Genomic DNA, 6,000 nt, shown 5'->3' with positions numbered 1-6,000 from the left:
GAGGCTGGTTGACTCCAAAACTGCACTGAGAATGTATGAAACTCCAGAATCCCATTAAAAAACCAGGTAAAGAAAGGAAGCAGTCTTTAGCAATGTCTTAGTTTCTCGTGTAGCCCTTATCGCAGTGTACCTTTTATCGGCTGCTGGGAAGTGTCTCTGTCTCCCAGTACATTGCTTTGAAATCTCCTGGAAGGCAGGACCAGGACATAATCATGCCGGTAGCAAGCCCTTCTCCCTGCCTCCCTCAATGCTTAGCTCCGGCTGAGTAAACTCCCCCACCAAAATGTGGGTTGGGTTGAGTTTGTTGAAAAACACTCAGGATAATAACTGCTCATGAGAAAGTGCATCTTTTTGTGAACAGATGCATATGGTTGTGCTGGTACCTACTTGAGGGAGTGTTTCACATTGTGTATTATATGTGTGTGCATGCGCACAACCCCATGTCTGCATGTCTGAGAAAGGGAGCCAGGAATATTTCCTCATCACTGTCACATCCATCCTCCACCCCCTTCCCGCTCCTACAGCCCTACAGTGACAGCACCAATGATTATATTAGTGATAACTAAACTTTTGTGCAGGACCTGAAAATTTAATTTCCTTGTGGGAAGACGTAGAGAACCAAGCTTATTCAGGGCGAAGAACTCATGAACTTTCTCAGAAAGGAAGAGAGAATACCAGATACAGTCACTGGTCTTTAGATTTTCTTGAAAAATATAAAAGCACCAGCTCATTTTTGAACGGCCCCTTTGGACGCAGCTTCAGATCCTTTTTTCTCTACCCCCACCCCACATCAGAGTGGAAAGGAAGAGATGAGAGGCCCTTGAGAAACAGCTAATTGATTCCAATTTATTCCATGAGTGTGAATTTCTTTTTTCCATTATTTAAGAAAGTACAATTCCATCAATTTTTCTTTTCCTTCTCAAATTGCTTGGATGGTCAGGATCCTGGTGATATTTAATGAGTGTTCATCATGTAGCAGGCGCTGGAGTTAAGTGTTTGCGTGCTTTAACTCTTTTAACCCTCCCATTTCGAGGATTAAGAAACTGAAACACAGAGAAGATAAGTAACTTGCCTAAGGTCACACAGCTAAGAAGTGACAGCCCTGGGATTCAAACCCCAAAAGTGCAGCTTTACTGTAAAGCCCAAGATAGTTTATGGCCACATTACGGTACAGCCTGGTCAGTCTGGAATTCTCCTGTGGGTGTCTGAGTGCATCAGTTCTTTGACTATAAACAACAATTATCTCTGAGACACTTAAGAAAAAAAAAACAAAAAAACAAAAAAAAGTGGAAAAATAAGAAGCAACATATTATTCAACATTGGGGGATTTGCAGCCAATTCCCATGGACAGTCTGATCATCTCAGCCTCCATCACAGCTCACCCCTAGACCAGGATTGAACAGGTGATCTAAGGTGACCATCCCTGGTCTGCTTCAGAAGAAATGGAGGAGAAGCTATCAGAACGGGATGGTGTGGACACAGGGCAAGAGACAATGACAGATGCATATGCTGCCGTGCCTCTAAGAAAAGAACAAGTCTTGCTGAATTTAATGAATTTGGGGTCAAATTGTGACACAGACTTGGCAGCATGGGATTTTGAAGGTGTTCCACCCATATAATTCATCTGTTCACTCAGTTGTGCACCTGTTTATCCCCCCAACGCCCCAAACAGTCCCTTTCATGTGCAAGCAGGGTTCTGGGTGATTCACTGCTCCCAGTCATGTATGGCCCATGTGGTGACCCCAGACGTATATCCCCCCAGTCATTTTCCAAGCTCTATTGCACACCACAGCAAACCAGGCCCAGTGTCGAGCACTGGGAATAGAGCAATGAACAACTCGGACGCAGTCCTCACCACATAGCTAATCTCCTGGTAACTGCAGTGAATTAGAAACAGCGGTGATCTGGGGAGCAAAGAGCAGGGACCTCGTTTAGGATGAGCTGCATATTTTCCATTCCACCCCACCCCCGCGCCCCACCCTGCCACCAGATCCACTTTCCACGTATTTCCATCCTTCTTGGTGCCCGCAGTAGGCTAGCATGTAAGGACTGTTTCCACAGGATCTCTTGCCCTCTGGCTCCCAGTTAGATTCAGCCAATTGAGACACTGGCAGGAGATTGAGGGAGAAGAGAAAATGAGGTTGAGGTATTTATTTTCTCATCTCCTCCCTGCTGGGTGACTACCGGTGGGCCGCCTCCCTCTACATAAGGCAAATCCTGCCAGGTGCCCTTTCCTACAATCCCTGCAACTATGACCCTTCTGGCCTCAAGGACTGCGCCCTCCCCTGCCTATTCCAGTCCAGCAGGGGTAAGCCTTGCAGCTCTCGCTAGCTCCAGGAAGGCATCACCTTCCTTGGCTGGATTCCTTTAATTCTGCCCACACCTTCGGAAAAGTCCCCTCCGTTAGCTTGGAGTGAAGGTAACACTGTTTCCTATAGGGAGGTCAAGTAAAGTTTCCCAAGAAGGGACGCTGAGGCTGATCTAGACCATCTTAAGCAAGAATGTCAGACAATAATGCACGAGATGCCCAGCAGAGCATTACTCCCAAAAGGAACTACCAGCTTGGTCCTGCTAAAGTAATTCTAGCCTTAGCTTCACTGATTCAGAATTTCAAACGGTACAAATTAAATTAACTGTAAGTTAAATTGGGGGGATTTACCAAAGAAATATCCTAACATGAATGTGATTAACTCCCTATACACGAGCATTTGGGGGTGCCTGCCCAACTTCCACAGCCACTTTTCTGAGGACAGGTTTGAACTGAAGAGTCTGCCCTTTGCAACAGCCGATCAGAGCACAGGCAGGCAGACACCTGGCCCAAACTAGACCAGTTTGTAGTTCAGCCAGAAATGAGACATGACGAAAATATCATTTCATCCTTGTGGGCACTGGAAAAACATGGGTTAGATGACAGCACATTGAGGGCGGTTGGGAGCCATCTGAACAACCAATATGCTAGAAGCCTGATTCATTATGCCAGTGAGTGTCCTCCCAGAACACAGCCTCTGTCTTCAGCTCTGTCCTATTCAGGTGGCAACTCATCAGAGTTGGGCCTTGGACCTAGCACATGGCACAAGCTCCCAGGCCATGCCTCCTGTCTTCCTACACAGGGACCAGTCAGAAGCCAGTCTTTGACTTGCTTTTCCCGCTGCAAGTAACAGCAAGGCACTCAAACTAACTAAGGAACAAAAGGGAGGGTATATTCAAGGCGTATGGGGTGTGTCCAGGAACCCAGGGAGGAGGAGCTCACCTGGGTTCTTTCTCAGACTGGCTACAGCACTGAGCATAAGCTAACAAGCTACGCAATTCTGTAGTCAGATTTTTAAATTCTCCAACTGCACCGATCGTAGCTGGGAAGGAATGCAGCTTGATGCTGGCACAGGTGGAAGGAACACTTAGGGTTTTGACTGTCGGCTCAGGATGAGTCAACAGTATGATGTGACTGCCAAAATAGCAGTGTAATCTTGGGCTGCATTAATAAAAGAGGATGGAATGGTGCTTCCTTCAATTTAGGGCATCATGTATTCAAGGCACAGTGCACACAGAAGAGTGCCCAGGGAGAACTCAAATCATGCTCTGTGGGGAACAGTGGGATACCTGGGATATTGCTGTCTAGCTTTTGGGGGGATTGATGAGAATTACCGGGATGTAGGCTCACCAGTCTGGAGTCTGGAATTAGACCACCTAATCTAAAACCCCAATTCAGCCACTTCCTAGCCATTTCTTATATGCCAGGAGCATCCTAAACACTTCACATGACATATCTTATTTAATCCTCACCACAACCCTCTGAAGGAGTACCATTTTTATCCTTATTTGACAGATGAGAAAATTTAGGCACAGAGAGGCTAATTAGCTTGCCTAAGGTCACACAGCTAACAGGTTGAAGAGCTAGACTCTAACGGCAAGGAGAGTATACTTTCTTTGCTCTGCCCCTAACTGGCTGTATGTCCTTGAGTCTTGTCACCTCTCTTCACTATGTCTCAGTTTGCCCAACTGGAATGTGGGGTGAAGAACCCCTGTCCCACACCAACTAGGAAGTATATGTTGTGGCTGAAGTGATATTGTTGACAGGAAAATATTAGAGAATGGTTAATATGATATGCCAAAGGATGTATTGCCTTAGCTTATGGAGGCTTACAGAGAAGAACCCTTTCCCTGCACTGCCACATACAGGGATTTCATCCTGGCTGTCTTTCATTTGCATAGTATAAACCCTTGGATCTCTGATGATCCAATCAGCTTTTTTTTTGTTTTGTTTTGAAAGAGAGAGAGAGAGCAAGTGGGGTGGGAGAAGCAGAGGGAGAGAGAGGGGCAGGGAGAGAGAGAGAGAGAGAGAGAGAGAGAACCTCAAGCAGGTTCCACAACGCTCAGTGTAGGGTCCGATGTGGGCCTCGATCCCACAACTTTGGGATCATGCCCTGAGCCGACATCAAGAGTCAGACACTCAACCGACCGAGTCACCCAGGTGCTCCAATCCGATCAGCTTTTATAGCCACTTATTAACCCCCAAACAGCCAATAGGAGTTGACACACTTTGGAGCAAAATTTACCCCACCTCAGGACATTATCTTCCTGATGTATAGTGACAGTGCACTAATTCAGGCAGAAGTAATAACATCAAAAGCCATTTATTGGGCATTGTTCTCATTATCTAACCTGCATAAGAAACCACCCCCAAACATAGGGGCTTAAAAGAAAAACATTTATTTTGCTCACAAATCTGCAATGGGGCAGGGCTTGGTTGGGACAGTTCGTCTCTGCTCTACTCGGCATCAGCTGCACTGGGCTCAGAGGTGGGGCCCTTCACCTCACTCACTCTGGCTGGTGCCCAGGGAGAGAAGACTCACACAGCGGGAAGCTGGAAGAGCTGGGGCTCCCGGGTATCACTCTGTCTCTGTGAGGGTCTCCTTACTACATGCCCTCTCCAACACAATGGCGGCCGGTTAACCAGCCCACTTACCTGTTGACACAAGGCTCCCCGGGGCACATGTCTCAAGATTGAGTGAAAGAGGCAGGCAGACACTTTCATGATCTAGTCTCAGAAGTCACATAGTATTACTTCCATTGTACTCTGTTGGCCAAGGCATTTACCACGACGCATCCTGGTCCAAAAGGAGGGGCTCTAAACCTAACGGTCAGTGAAGCAGTGTCGCCATCACACGGGTAAAAGAGCCTGTGGGATGGTGTCGATATTGAGATGGACAGCTTTGGGCAATACACGTGCCACAGGCACTTGCTATGTTCTCAGCATGGAGATAAGTGCTTCATAACCATTATGTATTGCCATATACCCACCCCCAAATCCTGTTCTAGTAGGCACTATTATTTCGTCTTACGGGAGATAGAAGACCAAGATACAGAAAGGTGAGCAACTTACCCCAGTCACACACCAGCCTGTGGAGGAGCTGGGGATGAGCCCCAGGTGTTTTGACTATGAGGCCAGGGAAACACATGAGGTTCATGAAGGTCCCGCTTCCACGAAGGAACACACTTGGTGGCGGCCATGTGGCACAATGACTAGCTGTGGGAGGGCTTGACATCAGCCTGCTAGGGCTCCTTCCGGGCCCCTCCGCTCACAAACTGCACAACCTAGCTTCTTCACCTCTCCAAGCTTCGCTGTCTTCACCAGCAAAACGGGAATAACCACAGCGTCCACCTGTGAGGACGAATCGAGACGACACAGGTCAAAGGCCCCACACGTTGTCTGGAATCTAGTGAGGACTCTATAAATGTCAGCTGTTATTATTTTAAAAGTGGCTCAGGAAAGACATCTTAAAAGGACAAATCTATTGCTATTAGCAAAAACATGTGTCACACATCCTCAAGCCCGGCAAACATATTTAGTTCATTGGCGTCATTATTCTTGTCTATCCCTGTGTAGACAGGACGCTGCAGTGTGCTGGCCGGGAAAGACACTCCACCCCCTCCCTCCCTCCCCTCTGATCAACAAGGCAGGTGGTGCAGCCTGTAAGAGTTCCTAGCGTGTCCTTTCCGGGA

General features: G+C 47.4%; 1 long non-coding RNA gene across 1 annotated transcript in view; it reads right to left on the bottom strand.

Annotated features, from left to right (window-relative positions):
* Positions 1-826: 826 nt before the first annotated feature.
* Positions 827-6,000, bottom strand: part of LOC147584158 (uncharacterized) — an 86,232-nt gene continuing 81,058 nt past the window's right edge. Inside the window, exons 12-14 of the long non-coding RNA XR_015250819.1 lie at positions 5,381-5,659; positions 4,964-5,176; positions 827-1,043 (exon numbers count right to left, since the gene is read on the bottom strand). This is a non-coding gene — a long non-coding RNA (uncharacterized LOC147584158). The remainder of the gene's footprint in view (positions 1,044-4,963; positions 5,177-5,380; positions 5,660-6,000) is intronic.

The sequence above is a fragment of the Puma concolor genome, chromosome A1 (assembly GCF_028749965.1).
Source record: "Puma concolor isolate L17-30 chromosome A1, mPumCon1.1.hap2, whole genome shotgun sequence".
Lineage (NCBI taxonomy): Eukaryota > Metazoa > Chordata > Mammalia > Carnivora > Felidae > Puma > Puma concolor.
The sequence above is the reverse complement of the archived record's forward strand: the minus strand, read 5'-3'. Positions and strand labels throughout refer to the sequence as shown.